Here is a 21,246-nt window from a genome sequence, read left to right on the forward strand (position 1 = left end):
TCTTCCAACAAGTTTATAATCAAAACAAGTGCACCTCATTCTTGTCTAAGGGTAAATTAAACATCCTTTTATAAGTCTGTCTGCAGGTGCGTAAATCAAGTGCACCTTATCAATGTTTGCAATACAGTTAATTAGTCTGTGTACAGGGAATTAATGAAACTCATCTAAAAGTCTCTCAACAAGTTTATAATCAAAACAAGCACACCTCAGCCCTCTCTAGGGGTAAATTAAACATTCTAACATTCTTTTATATGTCTGTGACTGCAGGTGAATAAATAAAGTGCATCTTAGGAGTGTTTTCAATACAGTTAATCTGTGTACAGGAGAATAAAAGAAATACACTTCAAAATTCCAACAAATCAAAGCAAGCACACGTCACCCTGCCTGTCTGCAGCCCAATTAAACATGTCTGTTTGCAGAAAAAGAAATCAAGCACATGTCACTGTCTGTGGGCAAATTAAACATGCTTTACCTGTCTCTGATGAACAAATTAAACACACCTCTAAGTCTCTCAACAATATAATCATATCAAGTGCACCCAAATCCCTGTCTATGGACAAATTACATATCCTATGTCATTGTCTGTCTGCAGGTAAACAAATGAAACACACTTTGTCCCTGTTTGCAGTCCAATTAATTAGGCTATATAAAGGTGAATGAATGAAACGCACCCCTGTCTGCTGTACAGTTAAACAACAAAGTCTAACACGTTTACAGTGAACATGTGCACTATACAGTTTTCCAGTCTGTAAACATAATGTATATAAACATTCCAGTCTATAAACAAAAGGTTTTCTCCAAACAGCTTCAGAAAACAACAGCCCATAAGATGTGATTGTGTCAGCTGAAAAGCCTTTAAGTCATAAGATTTATATGGCAGGATTATGGAGACGATCCCAAACAAATAATGAGATGGTTCAACATTTGTGGATCTGAGATTTGGAGATTTCTTTATTCCAATAGAGTTATATAGGCCCCGCCCTGCATCATAAAATTCTAAAACAGCACAAATCATCTCACCAGTTGTAGCTCCAGCTAAGTCACTTCTTTTTGGTCATATTGCATTGAAATGAAGCTCAGATTAAAGTCTAACAGAGCCTCAGACAGACTGTGCCTCCAGTTAGCATCACACACCCAGGGAATGTTGATGACATCAGCTGAAGTGTCAATATAAGATACTGTTATTATAACAAAGACTATTACTAAATCTACTACTATGACTATAATTTCATAACCACAGGCAGCACACGCCTGTTTACCCTCAAATGATGTCATACTTTAAACTGTGACTGAAAAAAACTCTTATGGACAAACGAGAGTTAACCTTGATCCTGAGCTGTTTACAGAGGACACACAGTCCAGGTGTCAGGATTATGAGAGCCTTCTGGACCTGCTGATCCGACCGAGAACCAGGACTATGACCTGTGGAGACGAGAGAGAGGGAGAAGAGAGGGAGGACAGAGAGGAGAGAAGGAGGAGAGAGGGGGAAGAAGGAGCGGGAGGGAGGAGAGAGGGAGGGAGAGGAGAGACAGAGGAGAGAAGGAGAGACAGAGGAGAGAGAGGGAGGGAGGACAGAGGGAGAGAAGAGAAAGGAGAGAAGGAGGAGAGAGGGGGAAGAGAGAGCGGGAGGCAGGAGAGAGGGAGAGGAGAGAGAGAAGAGAGGGAGGAGAGAGAAAGGAGAGAGAGGGAGGGAAGAAGGGGGAGAAGAGAGGGAGAGTGGAGAGAGACGAGAGCTGAGGGAGGAGAGAGCAAGAAAAGGAAAGAGGGGAGGAAGTGGAGAGAGAGGAGAAAGGGAGAGAGAGAAGAGGGGGGAAGGAAGGGAAAGAGGAGAGCGTGAGGGAGAAAAGAGGAGGAGGGAGGGGAAGGGAGGGGAGGGGGTGGAGGGGAAGAGGAGGAAAAGTGAGAGGGAGCAAGGAGAGAGGTAGAGAGAGGGGAGAGAGAGTGAAGATAGAGGGAGACAGGACCTGCTGGTCCGGTCGTGATCCAGGTCTACGGCCTGTGGAGAAGAAAAGCGAAGGAGGGAAGGAGAGAGAGAGAGGGAGAGATTGTGGAAGAGAGGAGTATAGAGGTAGAGAGGAGAAAGGCATGGATGGGAGAAAGGGAGGGGAGGTAGGTAGGATATGAGAAAAAGTTAACATAACAGAGGGAGAGAGGAAAGGAGGAAATAGAAGAAGAGGGAAGTGAGGATAGAGGGAGAGGATGACAAAAAGAGAGTGGGGGAGGGAGGGGAAGGTGAAAAAGAGAGAGGCGACAGATGGAAGTCCCACTGTTACCACCTCATCAGCGCTGTGCCAGTTTAATCTGTGACCAATAAAAATGTAACAAATGAACTGGGATGAACAGAGGGAGAGAGCAGAATGGGAGGAGGAGAAGAGGGAGAGAGGGAGGGAGGGGGAGGGAGGGGCAGGAGGAAGAGGAAGATGGAGAGGGAGTTATTACCAAAAACGGGGGAAGCGAGGGAGCAAGGAGGAGGAAAACAGAAGGGGGAGAGCGCGCAGAAGGTGAGAAAGAGGAGATAGCACAAACAGATGAGGGAGGTAAAGCCAGGTGGAGACTCAAAGCTCTTTACATCATGGAACTATTCACCAAATCACTGATCCTATCCGGTGAATCAGGTTAGGGTTTAGTGCCTAACCTGCGGCCATATATGGACTAATAATAAAGGACCTGATTTTTGTCACCATAAGGGCGGCAGGTCCCATGATGAGATCGTGTACAGATTTAAGTTGCCATAATCTGATAAATACCTGTCCACAAACACATTCATTTGTTTTGATACTGACAGACCATGCAAGTCATTTTTGTCCTTCTTTGGATCATTTCTTGTTTAGAACAACAGTGGAAATGATGTAGTCTCCTTTTATACCTGGTTTAGCCCTAGTATAGACCTGGAATAGTCCCGTTATAGACCTGGTTTAGATCTGGTGGTACTCTGAAAGCCAGATCTTTTCTTTGGTGGTGGTTGTGTGAAAAGCTTAAGAGCTACTGCCCTATTAATTACATTGTACTTTGCCATGAAATATCCAAAAGGTAAACTCACAAATGCTGAACCCAGTGGCTACACCCCGAGAACTCGCTGTATTACAACAGAAACCTGGATTTTAACAATATTCTTTTAACAGCCCCCGTCTGTATTAAATTATTGGCCCATCAAATGCTGTGATGTCATCTGAAACCCAGAAATACTAGTAAAAGCATTGAAGGAGCCTGTATTCTTGGCTGGGACCTCATTCTGGGCCCATATAACTTCAGTGCACGTTGTGAATGGACTCTGTGTGGGCTGAAAATACCAAAGCAGAGGGTTACAGATGGACTGTTCAAAACACCTGAGTGGTTTTGAAAATAAGGCTGTATAAACCAAAATGGAAAAGCACTACTCTAAAGCAGTCCTGAGGGGGAGACCTGACAAACACTAAAGCAGCTGGGCATTGATGCTTAAGTTAAAATTGTTCAAACTGTGCTTTATTTTGTGCTTCATGAGTTTCCATGGAGATTTGCAGACATTGATAAAGGTCAGCTATGAAAAAAACAATGAGGCTGTTGAGTCGTGGTGTTAAACTCAATTTCTCAGGATAAAATTCTATAATCAGGTTTTGCCAAAAAAAAAAGCAACACTGTCAATCAAACTTATTGCCCATGCAACAGTCTGGTTTGTTTGTTATTAATGTTAATAACTTGATTTACTGACACAATCGTGAAATAAAAATATGAAGATCATGTAGAGCGGTTTAATGCAAACATTTTTAAAATGACGAGCCTGAGAGCAGCAGTTACAAAGAGAGGGGCCACAGTTTTTGATTATAAAGTGAATTGGAGCCATAGTCAATGGAGCCAGAAGTGTGCCCATGATCACTTCCTATTTGGAATGCGGCAACTAGCAGGTTAGCTATGTCCATTTATATATACAGTCTAGGGCACGGGATTGTGTGCAGAGCTAAACGAACCTACCAATCACAGTGAGGTATATGGCTCTTGGGGGTGGGACATCGGCCGGGCTTGATGCAGAGAAACATTTCTCAATGAGTGAAAATTACAGCAGCGTTGCCATGGAGTGTTTTCTTCTGTGCCTGGCTGGTGCCTCATTTCTATTGGGCAGACGCGGACATTTGTCCCGGCGTGCTGCATTCACAACACAACAAAAGTTTTTTTAAGTTGCTGCCCAGTGGGACATTATACGTATATCTACGTATATAAATGTATATAACCATATATTTATACACACACGTTGATGGCACTTAGAGAGTTAATATGAAGTCTCTCTCTCTCTCAAACAAAATAAATTCAAGTGATGTGTACGCGGCGGGATAAAAGAAATGTAAGAAACTCAGTGCAGCCTAATGTAGCCTGCAGTCACATAGCGACACCTGTCCATCAGCAATAACAGACCCTGGTAACCTGGACCAATTATATGGTCACACCTTTATTTGTGGGTCATGCTGCTACGTCTCTAGCAGCAAGGAGTAGATAAGAGAAGCCATGTTCAGAAGAACAGTTCATGTTCTTTAATGTTCCATTCATGTTCAGGATAATTCATGTTCAGAAGAAGGTTAAAAGGTAAAAAAAACTATTAATACAGACATTTGAATCTGAATACAGGCGATATAGAAGACTGAAGAAACCACATATAGTCGCTGACTAGAGAAATATTCTTCTTGTTCTTCTTCTTCCTCTTATTATTATTATTGTTGTTGTTGTTGTTGTTGTTGTTATTGTTATTACTACTATTATTATTATCATCTTATTTTGTGTTAAAAAATAAAAATAAAGAGATTTGAGAAGACTGATTTTTTTTTTAACAAAGCTTTTCTTGTGAAAAACCTGATATGGCCCAGCTTCACCCAAACTTTGCCTCCAGTGGCCCCCAGGTAAATTGAGTTTGAGACCCCTAGACTCTAGGGTATACCTTGGTCCCAAGAACTGAGAATAGTTCGCTTTTAAATCTGACGACTTTGGCTCTCCATGAATGTTAATTATTTCTGTTTTAGTTGAAGCTAGTCCTTCCTAACAGTTTGTTTGTTTACCTGTTACTATGGTGATGTGCAGTGCTATAGAACAGTGTTCAGCTGTTGCCAGACGTCCTCTGCAATTATACAAAATAATGACTTCTCACTGATCATGGTATAGTTAATGATGTACAGTTTTGATTGACAGATACGAATGGACACTGGTCACTTCACATTACTGCTGTCATTCACTCCCCACAGCTGCCCTGGGACTGACAGAGTGGGACTGATAGATTAATGGCTGCTAATCTGTGCCAATGTGCTCTGCATCCACCAATCACACACCCATAGACTGTATAAAGAAGTGGACCAAGTGAGTGTGAAGTCACCCACTGTGTTCAGCTCCAGCCAAATGAAGTTCATCGAGGCTAATACTGTAGTTATAGTGGCAAATTTGGAGCCAAGATCCATATTTGGAAATATGAGTGACTTCGGGGAATTCGCTGTTATTAATGTTCATATCATAATTCACGGACAAAATAGCAAAACAAAAATACCAGGATCATGTAGAGCGGGTTAATATCAACATTTTAAGGCCAAAATGACGAGCCTGACAGCAGTAGTTACAGAGAGAGGGGACACGTTTTTTCAATAGAAAATGAATTGGAGCCAAAGTCAATGCCATGCTTCATATTTGGAACGCGGTGGCTAGCGGGCTAGCTATGTCCATTTATATTTTACTGTTAATATGTATGAATCTTTTAGGACCTGAGGGCGCTCTGTAAACTCCAGTGTCTTGGTCGTCTCTGAGCGGCAGGAGACGACTAACACATCTGGACTGAATTGGCTTTAAACTAAATTAACTTATTTATTAGAACACTACAGCACTTTAAAATTACTGGAAGCACTTTAGCCACATACACACTTTATAAATAGGCACTTTAGACCGTATGGAGTGTGAATTTTTTGTGATCTGTGTAGTTGTTTGATTGTTGTTTGTGTTGTCCTGTCTCTTGTCCCGTTTTAGATGTTGAGGGACTGCAAATGAAAATTAGCTGTGCAGCTAACTTCGGCACATTTACACGTGTATTTTTTACTGGTGTTTATTAATGTGCATTGTCCCTTTTAAATGAAATAAAATAAATATTTACAGTCTATGCACATGCTGCATAATCATACAAACGTAAGGTGCATGAAGTGTCTTGCCCAAGGACACTTATCGTGATTATATCGTAAATAAAGCAAATGCGTTCTTTTAATTCATTAACCTGTTTTTCTTTTAATTACGTTCAATTAAAAGCAGTAATTAGTAATAAACAACAAGATTGCGCTTCTCTGTTAAAAAGCACGTAACCTCCTCTCCAGTCTCCTTTATTGTTCCTCACTTAAAAACCATTACGTTTGAATGGATGTGCTCCTCTCTCCTTTCGCTGTCACATGTTTCAGGACTAGCATTAGCATAATTAGCTCGTAATGCCTCGCTCTGTCTGCACCTCCTTAAGTGTCTTTTATTTCATTGTCTTCTCCTCCTCACTCAGAGAAAATGCTACGTCCCATTGAGTTTGGCAGTGTGCGGGACCGGCATGTTTAATGCATGTGTGTTTTTATATTTGTGAATTATTCGAGAGCGTAAAAAACGGGGTCGGTAATGAAAATGCATGCACCGAGGTAGGTTTAAAAGAGGCATGCTATGGTTTATTCATGCTTTTGACAGATCTGCTCAACTGACTTTAATATGTAGTTTTAAAACATACCTGGAGAGTAAATACATGGTACAAAGGAGGGACAGTGAAGGTATGGCACAGAGGAGGGACTGTGAGTATCTGGTACAGAGGAGGGACAGCGAGTATATGGAACAGAGGAGGGACAGTGAATATATGGTACAGAGGAGGCACAGTGAGTATATGGTACAGAGGAGGAGGGACAGCGAGTATATGGTACAGGGGCTGCCAGTGAATATAAGGTGCAGTAGGAGGAACTGTACATTTCTGGTAAAGAGGAGGACAGTTCATATAAGGTGCAGAGGAAGAGTCTGTGTGCACTGGCTCCGCTCCTCGTGTGTTTGTGAGTTTGATGAATTATTGAGGTGACGTCTGCTCTCTCACCACGCTCTCGTCTGATGCAGGAGTGTGGCTTTGATCGCCTGAATCCCCCACCCCCCCTGCCCCCCCACAGCCCCCCCCCCCTCCTCTCCTGTACCCCCCTTTCACTTCCACATGCTCCTCCCTCATGCCCCCACCTCCCCCCTCCCACACAGAGACACAATTTCAACACTGCCAAAAGGATCACGCACGAAGAGACGGTTGTACAGTATGAGTAACTTACGAGTTGTACATTTAAAATAACATACGTACTTTTAAGACATCCCTTGAGTTTTGAGTACTCTTTATGTATTGGCCCACTACTACACTTCTACATAAATACCCAATCTTTTCCAATCACGTACTTGAGTAAAATGTGTCTTGCCCCAGTACAGATATATTGTATAAGCAGCTCTTGAGATCAAAATAAGTCTGCTGTGCACTGTCTGCATCTAAAGTGCTTTATTGTCCGAGTATCAGGAATTACACTTTTATCATGCTAGTTGTTAGCTTTATCATGACGGCAAAACTCTGCTATGGTCTCAGAGTTGTGAGAAGCGCTTATAGACTCACTGTGGTGAATAAATAGAATCAGGTAAGTGAGGAATCATTTTGGACCACTGCAAACATGAAAATGAACAGGGATACAGCAATATCAAGCTTTTTGGACAAGATTTGAACTGGCAACCTTGTAACCTATGAGCAAACACTTACAAGCTGTAACACTTTCCCTACTTTAGTCAACATCATAGATTCATCTTCTGATTTGGTGTCATTTGAACAATGTCTGTGTGTGTGGAGTCCTTGTATCTGAAGGTTTGTGGCGTCAGCACCATCTGGCTCAACATGAAATATTAATGCCAAATGTGTTGTATGTAAATGCATGCTGCTGCGAGAGCCAGTCCCTGAGGAGACACGGCTTTGAAGGACTTTGGGAATAACTTTGGATTCTGAGTTTTCACAAAGACGCTCAAAACTCAAGGGAGACGTCACATACTCCGCCAACTCCACCAAAGACATGCGTGCAATCAAATGTACAGACTTCGAGCAGAGGCCTGTCCATATAACTTAGGTTTATACCAACTTATATTGCCTGGGATCCAGAATACACACTTCTCTGATACTTCACAAAGATGAGGGTCTGGTTATCGGTGAATCTCTCCAGGGTCAGATGGGCGTGATTGACAGGTGGATTAGCCAATCAGGCACAGTCATGGTCAGTCTGTATCACAAGGGACTGAATAACTGCAAAACACAGATCCTGATGTGATTAATCGGAGGGGCCATGATCAGTAAGAAACCAGGTTATTTTGCTGTTTACATGTCATTTTAATAATTGTGTGACCCCAAACATTATCTGTATGTAACCGCAGCCACGGAGAGAAAATCAAACCTGATCTAACACTGTATTTGTTTCTGGCTCGAGACACTGCGGAGGGCGTGGGCACCAGATTGATATCACTTCATATAAAAAATACACAGCAATATCAGTTTGGATTTGCCAGGCAACTTGCTCACAGTAATTGCATTATGCTCCATTTTCACATTTTCTAAACTTGTAAACAAACTTTTTTCCATCATGGGGGGATATCGAAAAACAAATGAAGCAGAGGGCTGATAGACGCCCAAAGACCAGTACAGTTTGTTCCGCCCCCAGTAAAAAGTGAGTTTCTGTAAAGGATTTAAAAGGTTCATAACAGTTCCATAATAAATGTATCACAATCCATTTGTTACTATTTCATGCTAAAAACAGACATTTTGTAACTCACAAAGCTCAGGAAGTGGTGGCAATGCATTGTGGGTAGAAGAAGCAGAACTGTGTTTGGTGAATTAAATAAGTTTTATACGCTTTGTTGTAGAGATCGTTTTACACATTTCATTTACCAGGAACTAGACCTAGCCCATAATATTGCTGGCTCAGGAGCAGTCAGGGCAATTGAGGCAAATAGTGCTAGTCCAATCAAATCTAAAATCATCGCCGGTCAGTATAAGTATAATTAAATAGTCACGAATTATATCCAAATATTATATCCTAATTATATCCTAATATTACAATTACATCCAAATTCGGTTTCCCCTTCACTTCTGTATGTTTGAGGCATGGTTGAAGTCATGGTGTCCTTTAGTACACCCTAGTGGTCACTGATTGCACATGTGTATTGAGGACCAAAGCCAACACAAACAGCACTGAATAAACCCCATCATAAACCCACGGAGGAATCGGGCATCTGAGAGATTTTTTGTGAGTGCACATGTGCAGCAGGAGATAACAACAGCACCAACTTTCAACACAAGTGACTTAAATAACTTGCTTTTAACTTTTTTTAGAGAGTCATTTAATCAAACATAAACTAGTTTCAGGGCTGGTTTGTGTGAAATGAAGGATCCGGATGGAGCAGTGGAGTGACAGCGGCTGAGGGAGCTAGGAGACGTTCAGTCCATTTCCTTTACAAACGGCCCAGGCCGCTTTTGGCCATAACACAGATCTAGCAAGACACGCCCAAAGGCTGCACTGCCACGAGGTGCAGGACAGCTATAAAAAGACCAGTGCTACAGGAGCATCAGCACAGATCAACAGCAGCACAACAATGGGCTCGTGGGTGTTAGGACTGTATATGCATCCATCATCATTAAGATGGCAAAAAACAGATATCAACATAAAATAATAGTTTCTCACTAGACGCTGACCTGATCTGATCCTGATCACAGTGGCACAGACTTGAAATACTAAATGTCTTTTTGTGATTTGCTGAGATGAGCCTTATGAGAGTATAATTCAGTTACGATTTAGATTTTATTGATTATGTTCGTATTAGTTATGTTGAGGTAATGTCAGTTGTTCATGTAGCCAGAGCACCTGGACCGAGAGCACCTGGACTCAGAGCACCTGGAGCCGTACCCGGAGCATGGGAACACAACTCGGCTGAAGGAAGCCACAGCACTGGCATGCTGCTGGTCCTTCAGTGACTGTGCGGGGGCATGACTAGCACCGCCGCCCGCAAGCCAGGTCCCAAAGCATTCCAGACCCCTTTGGGTGGTAATACTTCAGCTTTGGACTCCTAAAAGGGGGTGGTACAGTTCACTTTATGCAGTGGAAACACTCAGAATCCACACCGTACAGGCCCTATGGAAACAAGGCTATACAGTCCAATATATACAAATATGAAACTATGTAGGTCTAGGCTTCTCTAATTTGACTCCAAATGACTTAGTTTGCAGTTGTATAAAAAGTGACATTATTACATTTTTTAGCGACTAAATACTGATGTCCGCCCCAAGTCTGCTTGCCTGCCCATAAAAGTCACTAGACACTATTGTAATATTGTGACAACACTGCCACTGTCTCAAATGGTAAAGTTTATTTTTGTTCACATTTATCTGTGTGCAAATATAGACATAAACACAGAAACCTACTATTGATGCTATGTAGGATTTACCAGCAAAGTCAGACAGAAAAGGTTTAAAGAGTAGGTTACTTACTTCTAAAGGGTATTAACTGCAAACACATAACATATTTTGATCACTATGTTACCTTTTATTGTTCTGAAGGGTGTGTTGTTGTGTACAGTTTTGTATAGTGTTTTTGTATATTTATGGAGAATTGTTGTGTGTACAACTAACCACAAGGTGGGTTCGAATACTGCTTGGGAGAAGTCACTAAAATATTCAAACATGCATAGATGACATCTAAAACCTCTTCAGGCATGTTTTTGATGAGGGAACGTAATAACATGGTTGAAAGCAAAAAAAGAAACAATTTCGCACAATATCCCCTCTTGAAGGTTAAATTTGCATACCTTGAACATGAAGTCTTACTGTGGGCTTGCCCCTCCATAGATCTAACCTAGTAATATGCCTAGTTTTGCCACCTGCTTGTCTCCATTAAAGCATTTGAGGGGAACCATGCAAGAGAAATTCAGAGATCATTTCTATCACTCTAAACCTGAAAACGTGTTCCCTGAGAGTATAGACCAAGACAAATATTTGAAAAGCAAATAAATAGCAAAACATTTATTGCAGTTTATTTTTCATAGCACTGAAGTAAACCTACTCAAAAGAATCTTATGTTCCTCTGCTAAGGCTCCGTTCACCGTTTGGGACAGTTGTAATAAGTCTAAACTTTCACACTGCGTTACCTCTTCACATACGAGGACTCATTGATGGCATTCTATGAAAACATTTAGTGCTTTTCTTATTAGCTTGAGGTCCTCAGGTTTGAACATGACCAGGCTTTCTGGTCCTGAAACCACTTTGCCAAATGTTGTGGAAATAGTTGGAGTACCTCTTTGTGTTCTTGTGGACTCCTCACTTCCTGACTGCTTCTGTAACATTGTAGTTTTGTCTGATGACACTATTTGGGTGCATCGCATTTCCCCTTTTTGACACTGGAGGTCTTTGGGTTGTAAAAAGTCAGGACTTTCTCCTCCTGAGTCCTCCTTAGCGTGTGATGTGGATGTTTAATTAATAATTGGTGGAGACTGACCCATAGTTGAGGCCAATTCCCCATTCACACGTTATATAATTGGCGTGCTATTGGGTGGACTTGGACTTTCTCCTCCTGAGCCCTCCTCTTTAGAGGCCACATTGGCAGAGTAATCAGTGGAGAACCACTGCTGAGGTCATCAGCTTTTAAAATGACTGGTCTTCCTGTAGATGAGGTGGACATTGAGGGAGTACTTATTTGTGATTTGGACTCCTCACTCTCTGATTCTAAGCTCTCATCTCTGCATTTGGAGGAGTGTAGTGGGTAATCAGTCACTGGTGTACTGTTGTGGAGGTCCTCAGCTCCTAAAATAAGAGGACTTTTTTCTCTGACCCATCTGTAAATGTGGAAATGTATGTTTTGGACTCATTTTTGGACATTTTCTTTTCCTGAATTGTACTGTTAATGAATAAAATGTCTGATCCAAAGCCCTCATTTCTATAGTTGGAGTAGTGTACAGGGTAAACGGGCACTGGAGAACCACTGTGGAGGTCGTGGGTATTTTCACCTTCTGAGCGATAGTCTCTATTTGAGTTATTACTTAATTGTGAGTTGAGCTCCTCAATTTTGGCTATCAGAAACTGTTTCTGTTTTTGTTTGGTTTGAGTGCTCGTCTCAAAACTCAGGTTTGTCCCAATGTTGAGTAAATTAATGGAGTTGAAAATGTAGCCTAATGCAGTGTTTGAATGGCTCATTGTGATGACGAAATGCTGCAGAGCCTCATCTGGACTGATCCTTTTGTTTGGGTTCAAATCCAACATTTTCTGGACCAAATCTAGAAAAGCCTTCCTCTCCTCATACTCAAGTCCTGATTGAATTTCATAGTAATTAAGAACAGCGTCTTTGAGGTCAGATGCAGCCTGCACAATGTTCTTTCCCATTTTAGGGAATATTATATTCTTGTGAAGTTTTAAGTCTCCAATCCCCAGATTCATCCAGGACAAAGAAATCCATCCCATGTTTAGCCTGTTTTATCAGCTCAGCATCAGTGACCCCAGTAGATGAGTGGCCCCACAGATACCATTCCAGGAGGGAGCACCCAAGACTCCATATATCCACTGCTTTGGTCAGTGGCAGGGTCAAGGTGACGTCTGGGGCAAGGTACACTGATGGCTCTATTCTACTCCCTATTTTGACATTCTGCTTGAGGACTGCTACTCCAAAGTCAATCAGTTTGAAGGGCTTCTTTTCGTGATCTAAAAACATAATGTTACCAGGCAAAATGTTGGTGTGCATGACACCAAGTCTGTGCAGACCGTCTAAAGCCACGAAGAGCTGCTGGGCCATTGGGCGGATCTCACTCAGAGAAAATGGAGCTTTTTTACGCTTCTCGAGCAAATTCAACATCCTCTGGTCAAGCATCTCAAACTCCATGTAGTGTTCTCCTGCGGCAATGTTATTTTTGTCCAGATCCAGGCTGTTAATACTTCTGAGCATCGAAAGCTCTTTGTTTAACACATAATCAATGTTTTTGGTAATTTTCACATTTTTCACAGCCACTATTTGCTCCATTTCCTTACTGAGGCATTCTGTCACTTGACCAAAAATTCCCTCTCCCATAATCTTTAGTTTTTTGTCCATTTACATGAAGTCTGATGTTTCATTTATGTTTACGTTGTGGATGAAGTAGTGCACATGGTAATCAGTCACTGGAGAACCACTGCAGAGGTCACTTGCTCTTAAAATGCCTGGTCCATCTGTAGATAAGATGGAAATTGAGGGAGTACTTGTTTGTGATTTGGACTCCTCACTGATTCTAAGCCCTTGTCTTTGCAGTTGGAGTAGTGTACTGGGTAATCGGTCACTGGTGTACTGCTGTGAAGGTCCTCAGCTCCTAAAATAAGTGGACTCTTTTCTTCTGACCCATCTATAAATATGGTGGATGTGGTGGATATGTGTGTTTTGGACTCCTCGTTTTCTTCTTCTGAATCATACTCTTCAGTAAAAATCTCTGGTCCAAAGCCCTCATTTCTACAGTTGGAGTAGTGTACAGGGTAATCAGTCACTGGAAAACCACTGCGAAGGTCCTCAGCTCTTAAAATGGCTGTTTTTTTCTGTAGATCAGGTGGAAATTGAAGGAGTACTTATTTGTGATTTGGAGTCCTCATCTTCTGATCCTAATCCCTCATTTCTACAGTTGGGAGTAGTGTGCAGGGTAATCAGTCACTGGTGAACCACTGCAGAGGTCATCAGCTCTTAAAATGGCTGGTCCTTCTGTAGATGAGGTAGAAATTGAGAGCGTACTTATGTGTGAATCGGACTCCTTATTTTCTGACCCTAAGCAGTTTGAGTAGTGTCACTGGTGTACTGCTGTGAAGGTCCTCAACTCCTCAAATGTGTGCTTTTATAATAGGTCAGAATGAGCCTGAGACCTTTATACATGCTTAGATCCCCCCCCACATTATTTACCAAATAAATACAAAAAATTAGCATTCACAGAACATTCCATATGATATCAATGTATAATCAAATGTTAATATTATGTTCAATGAATCCAACAGCCTTAAACATATGCACTTTATGAATGCTCTGTATGAATGCACTGCCTGTAAAACATCTCCAAGGTATAAGACAGTGAAAAAGCATGAGCTCAGCCTATAAATGATGTCAGATGTAATGTTTAATTTAAGTATGTGTAAGTCTGTGTGCATCTGTGATATGTCTGAATAAGGCGTAGGATTTGGAGCTATGCAAATGAGCATTAATATTAGATAAGAGGATCTGGCACAGCAGGAGGACTGTAAACATCCACTGATTCAATCATATGGGTTTATTTCAGTTGCGTGTGGTCAGGGCAATCAAGGCTAGCAGTGCTTGTCCAATAAAATCTAATATCGTCTCAAAAGTATAATTAAATTTTAAGTAATGACGTATAGCCAAATCTCTATTCCCCCTCACTTCTGTCTGTTTGAAGTATGGTTGAAGTCACGGTGTTCTTTCGTACACTCTATTGGTGAATGAGCTCACTGCAGCGGTCGCGGTTCCAAACATCTCATTAACCTGTGTTGTGGTTCTGTGTTATGGAGGCCATGCCACACCACACTCTTAGCACGCGCGTTTACAACTGTAGAAGCCAGCTGGTTGTTTTAGAGGATTTCACATGTGTACTGAGGACCACAGCTGGCTCAGACAGCGCTGAATAAACCCATTGATAAACCCATGGAGGAACTGGGCATCTGGGAAATTTCTAGTGAGTCCACATGTGACTGGAAAGCTTGTAGTGGTTCATCTGGTCTTCCGTTAATTTACTTGTATGAATTCTTATTCCAGACCAAGGTTTAGTTTGTTTTCATACCAGACAGTTTGGACTACTCACCAGCGCTCTTCCTTAGAGTGGTCACGTGATGTTGTCAGCTCATTTAAACAGGTTTTGGTGCTGTCTTTTTACTGATGGAGCCAGGACAACAGCAGTATCTGCAGTCCTACTTCTTCTGTATCCTAGGTTTGTGAGAGTAAAAAGGCCTCCTTGTCCCAATTTAAAGTCTCGTGAGCATGTTTCAGTATTTTGATTGCTTAGTCCAGTGACAATCCTTGTTTCCACTTCTCATTTACAATCTCACAGTTGTATTCAGAGTGATTCATGTGTGTTTATTGTCCTGCATTCAAGACTTCATTGTTCTCAAACTCTCTAGTTTCCCTACACCCCATACATGCCCACTGCTCTGATTTTTCCTGAGTGGTGATACGTGTAGGATTCGGCAGCTTTGCATAGCATTGCTACTTGCTAGCATGATCTGCAGCTTTCCATAGGAGGTGCTGACAGGAAGCGCTTTGCAGTGATGACGCTTACGGCGGCGGGTATCAGTGCAGCAGTTTGCAATCGGCCGTCAGTGAACTTATTTCACTATCAAGGACCACACCACAACAATGGTATATACAATAAACATATTTATTGATGATATGAATAGATGTGGAGGCTGAGGAAAGACTCAGGATGGGGGTTCTGTCTCAGGTAGTAAGCCCAGTCGATTCAGGACCTTCTCCCCTCTCTCTGTAGATCAGTGGTGTCAAACACATTTTCACTGAGGGCCACATCAGCAAAATGGCGTCCCTCAAAAGACCAAATGTAAAATAAATCTAACTACTTTTTTAACTTGTTTACTCATTGTTTCTGTATTTATTACTTATTCAAGTTACAAATATTGCATATGTATTTGCCTAGATGTAAAAATAAGCCTATGTAACTGTGTATCTCCTGCTAAAATTACATTTTAAGACCATCATACCTTTTAATTTAGCCTGTCGAGGGCCACATAAAATGATGTGCAGGGCCGCATTTGGCCCGCGGGCCTTGAGTTTGACATATGTGCTGTAGATGGTGAAGCCTTCGGACTGAAAGATCAAATAGAGACATGGGGTGGGAGGGGAGCGGTTGAGGAAGCGGAGACAGATCGTGTTGTCAGGATAGGATTGTATAAATAGGGCTTCTGGGTAATTAGAGGTGTGGTTGAGGTGAGCTGTGGTTCACTGGAGAGGAGTGGGAGGAGGTTGAGACGTGGTCTTGCTCCGGATTCTCAGTTAAATCATATTAACTCCATTTCTTTTATTTGTATATACATTTCTAGCCTATTTTCATTTTGCTTGTGTTTATTGCACTGAAAATCTTGTGTCCTTACTGTGAGCAGACTTATATCTCCACAAACCTGATTTGATATGCTTGTCTCTATGGAAATGTTGTTCTTTGGCTATAATCTTCCAAAGAATGCCATAAAACATATGTATCTCCATGGACAATGTTCCAAAGTATGGTTTTAACTTTCTGTTTCCAAGGAATTATGCAGGTGACGTGCCATGTCCAGAAAGTTATATTGTGTCGCTTTAAATCGAGTTTGCTACTTAAAATACCCAAATTATAACTTAATGATCCACAGGTGTCATAGCTTACAACTATATAGCAGACACAAGCACAATGTCTTCTTTAGGCCATGTTCTTCTTTCCTCCTCTCCTCCTCTGCTGTTTTTGTCACCTCTTGAAAGAATTAAACTCTCAAAGGAAAACCATAAGGAGCCCTGGTTACAAAGCAGGTCTTGTATTCGACACCATGACTGAGACCGAGGAGACAGAGCAGAGCAGGGTCTGACACTCGCTGAGCTACTATTATGAAACCAGGACATTAGGAAATAAATGTGTTACCATAGTGACCAAATATTTTTCTATCTGACATTTGTTTTTTAAAAAGAGATTATTCAAATTTTGGTTTCCGTGGAGGTCCAAATGAAGATGCGTCAATGCTGATGAATTCTGGGTGCAAGTGAGGTTGTGGGTTAAACTTCTGATCTCTCTGAGTAGACTGTGTGTGTTCTCTCTGCATTACTGCGGGTGGCAGAGTGGTTAGCCTGTCTCCCCCTCTCAGTAAGGAGGTTGTATTCATATACTCACTGAGGAGAAATAAGATCTATCCAAGCTGAAATAGCCTAAATATAATTTTGACAGTGTTTCAAATTTGAATGTTTTAATTTCATAATTCTCTTAGTAAAAAATATTGTGCATTTTTCAGTTTGTACAATGTAATGATGTCATACTGTCAGCCGGGGGAAAAAAGAGACATGTTTTCTCTATTGATTACATGGTATTTCATCAGAAAGAAGTCACATTCACAAATGTTGAATCTAATCATTTCTGTTAGTGACTAGAGCCTATAATCCACCATATGACAACAATATCTGCATTTTAACAATATTCATTTTGTATTTTCATTCATAAATATTACTGGCCTGTAGCATGGTGTCATCAGACAGCAATGAAACGTAAAAGTATAAAAAAAAGCCTATCTATGAATAGCCTAACATGTAAATAAGCCTATGCTAATTTAGACTACGAATGGAAACCAGCTCTGAGATTCTGGGGTCTATTTACAACACTTGCTCTCCATTAAGACAGACTGTCCCAGTCAAATAAATGAATACACTGAACTAAACTCAGCTTTTAAAGAGGACATATTACACTTCTATGGGGTATTAACTGCTAACACATAACATATTTAGATCACGATGGTACATTTAATTGATTTGAAAATGCTGTATTCGCCAAAATAAGTTCACTTTCGCTCTTTGTCTCCCAGCGCTAAGTCACTCCCCCTTCAGAGCGATATCACAACACAATCAGCGTGCATCCCGCTAATGAAACAACAGCACATAGCGTCAGGTTCGTCAAGTTGGGTACATAGATCGCTAGATTACTCAAACATGGATGATATATAAAACTTCACTTCAGCTGTGCCTTTGGTGAGGGAACAACGTTTTAACATGGTACAGTGCTTCAAAAAGTTGATTTTGCACAATACCCCGTCTTTAAATAAAATCCCAGCAAAAGCAGGCTACTCACAACACATTTAGACAGGCCCAGGCTACTTCTTCTTTTCCAAACTCCCTCAAAAGAAAGACCCACGTTTTAAAAACCTTTGCGCTACTGTAACCAATTCCCCCCCGATGTCAGAACAGACCAGTTACAATGTGTCTGAGGGAGAGAGAGAGGAGCGCTGCTTTTCTATTGGCTGCACCTCTCAGCTGGGCGGTGCTTGTCCGGTGCAGCATTCACTCCGCGGTCCAGCCTCGGAGACACACAGAGGCACACCGACCTCCAGTCCACCGCCGCTGTCTCCGCGCGTTTTTACCCGGATTTGACCTCCCTCCGCCGGCTTCACATCTGCCGGAGCCCCGCTTGGATTTGTCCTAAACTCCGGCCCGTATCTCTGGACTATCCAACGTTTTGCTCGCGTGCGTTTTGGCGCTCGGCTGGTCCTCGGATGTCGCTGTCTTCGTGAATCTCCGGCACCGTTCGGGATCCAGGTGAGGATTGATGGATGTTCAGACCGTGAAGCGTGGCGGATGTGCGAGCGCGTGCGGTGACAACGTGCCAAAATGTCTCGTCCAATGGCGCTCAAACTATCCGTATGTTTCAGATTGTATTTTAGATTCACTTGGAGCTGTTTTATTTAGGCTGTGTTTCGTGTTACTTCGTTTGTTGTTAGGGCTATTACTGGTAAGATTTAATATCGTCTTGGTTTAGTCATAGGTCAGCCCTTTGGAAGTCCTGATTTAGACCTGGTTCAGAGCTGGTTTAGTCCTGCTTTAGTCCTTGTTTAGACCTGCTTTAGTCCTTGTTTAGACCTGGTTTAGTCCTTGTTAAGACCTGGTTTAGTCCTTGTTAAGACCTGGTTTAGTCCTTGTTTAGTCCTTGTTTAGTCCTTGTTTAGTCCTTGTTTAGACCTGCTTTAGACCTGCTTTAGACCTGCTTTAGTCCTTGTTTAGACCTGGTTTAGTCCTTCTTTAGTCCTTGTTTAGTCCTTCTTTAGTCCTTGTTTAGACCTGGTTTAGTCCTGCTTTAGTCCTTATTTAGACCTGGTTTAGTCCTTGTTTAGAACTGGTTTAGTCCTGTTTTAGTCCTTCTTTAGTCCTTGTTTAGACCTGGTTTAGTCCTGGTTTAGTCCTGTTTTAGTCCTTGTTTAGACCTGGTTTAGTCCTTCTTTAGTCCTGGTTTAGATCTGCTTTAGTCCTTGTTTAGACCTGATTTAGTCCATCTTTAGTCCTTATTTAGTTCTGGTTTAGTCCTGCTTTAGTCCTTGTTTAGACCTGGTTTAGTCCTGGTTTAATCCCGCTTTAGTCCTTGTTTAGACCTAGTTTACTTGTGTTTTAGTCACTGTTTAGACCTGGTTTAGTCCTTGTTTAGTCCTTGTTTTAGATCTGGTTTAGACCTGCTTTAGTCGTTGTTTAGACCTGCTTTAGTCCTTGTTTAGTCCTGGTTTAGTCCTAGTTAATACTAATGTTGTAATCTTGATTTATAGACTTGTTTAAGACCTGGTGCAGTCCTGGTTTAGTCATGCTTTTAACACTGCTTTTAGACTTTCTTAGTGTAGTGCTGGTGTAATCCTTATTCAATCCTATTTACTAGAATGCATATAGTCTGTGTTTGTCCTGGTTTAGATGTGGTAAAACTAAGACTTTTTGATAGCGCATTTGTGTAACATCATATTAGGGTTGTCGTAAGTATTGAAAATCAGATACTAATCGATACTAAAACTAGTATCGAGACTTGATACTCATTTGAGCAGGTATCGATACTAAAAAAGTCACATCCACGCACAAGTATAAGACACATAGACTAGTACACAGCCATGGACCACTGAGGGATTACACAGATATAAGGCCGCGTGGGAATATCAAAGAACGTACTACCATTTAATGTTGAAAATCACATTCTCTTGTCTAATTAAAGAATGTTTTTTTAGTATCATCGCAGTATCAAAATTTTAGTATAGCGACAAAAACATATGGAGGTAATGATTTTCAGGGGAAGAGATGATAACCCAAATAAAAGCCCTACATTGCAGCTTTGGGAGGTCAAATGGTTTTAGTCGTTTCCATATCTCATTCTGTGTACATAAGGTAAATTATTAATAACTGCAGCCTCCTTCTTGTGGTTTTCTGTTAAGTCGACTCCAGAACGCCGTATCTCTGCCAAAAATATATCTAGATAAAAATGGATATACAGGGTGACTATGTTATAAAGGGATTTAAAGCAAGGTTGAAGGTGCACTGCGTAACTTTCCTGGAGTGGAGTTAACGCATACCACTTGTCACCACATCGTTTACTGCTTGCCTAGAACGCACCACAGTGGCATTAAACATATCCATCTCTGTGGATTCAAGCAGGTGCCGCAACCATTTGGAATTACAAGTGTGTGCATGGTTGACTCAGCTGCGCACGCCATTAAAATGCTTATTTTTCAATGTATTTTTGATCAATAAAAATATCCGTAATTATAAATGGATTTGTTTAACGCAACACCGTGGAACATTCACAGCTGTAACTCTTCAATAGAAAAAAGTAAAGTGGCCTACCCTACATGAGGAGAGTTACGGACTGCATCTTTAAAGGTCCTGTATTGCGCGAAATTGACTCTTGTGAACTTTTAGCCGTGTTATAATGTGTTACCTCATCAAAAACAGACCTGGAGTTGTGTTTTATTTCATTCACACATGTTTGAGTAATCCTGCGTTATTAGTCTGTCTACATCTGCAAACCTCAAAATGCTCTGTTCCACCTCGTGATGTCATGAAGCGGTAGTTTTCAAATGACAGTGGTCCCTCGTTTATTGTGGTTCTAAAAATAAGACGCAATAGGCGAAATCTGCAAAGTAGTAAGCTTTATTTTTTACAATTATTATATATGTTTTTTTTGCTGTAAAACACCTCACCACACACTTTATTCACTTTTCTCACACAGGCATTAATGTTTTCTCACATTTCTCTCTTGTTTAAACACTCAAAGTTCAAACCTTCGTAGGCGCAGAACGTTTCATCGACATTGCGGGTTTTGTCGGGGAGAAAACTTGCAAACATACAGCACTTCAAAGTCACACTGCGGCGATCGAACATTTATATAAAATTGTCTGAACGCATTGTGTACTGTAAGACACAGAGGAGACTGATCAACAATTGTCTACAGTCTCTTAGCCAATCAGGACGCAGAACACACACGCAAAATTGCTCTAAAAAAATCTGTGAAACAACAAAGCCTTGGTGAACCGCGATATAGTGAGGGACAACTGTAATAACTTCTTTTTAACTTTAGTTCAGTAGAGATTAGCAATTCAAAGACTGAAGTTATCCAAATGATTCCAGTGAAGATGTATGGAGTTTAAAAACACAATGGAGCACTTCCTGTATTACCACATGACATCACAAGGTGGAACTGGGTGTTTTCTGTTTGAGAGAAGAGCTCAGCCTAAATATGGGG

General features: G+C 41.3%; 1 protein-coding gene across 1 annotated transcript in view; it reads left to right on the forward strand.

Annotated features, from left to right (window-relative positions):
• The first annotated feature begins 18,064 nt into the window (after positions 1-18,064).
• large2 (LARGE xylosyl- and glucuronyltransferase 2) overlaps positions 18,065-21,246 on the forward strand; it is a 131,927-nt gene continuing 128,745 nt past the window's right edge. The window contains exon 1 of the mRNA XM_055232108.1: positions 18,065-18,296. The gene's annotated coding sequence lies outside the window, so the exon portion shown is untranslated. The remainder of the gene's footprint in view (positions 18,297-21,246) is intronic.

Source organism: Periophthalmus magnuspinnatus, chromosome 3 (assembly GCF_009829125.3).
Source record: "Periophthalmus magnuspinnatus isolate fPerMag1 chromosome 3, fPerMag1.2.pri, whole genome shotgun sequence".
NCBI classification, from domain to species: Eukaryota; Metazoa; Chordata; class Actinopteri; order Gobiiformes; family Gobiidae; genus Periophthalmus; species Periophthalmus magnuspinnatus.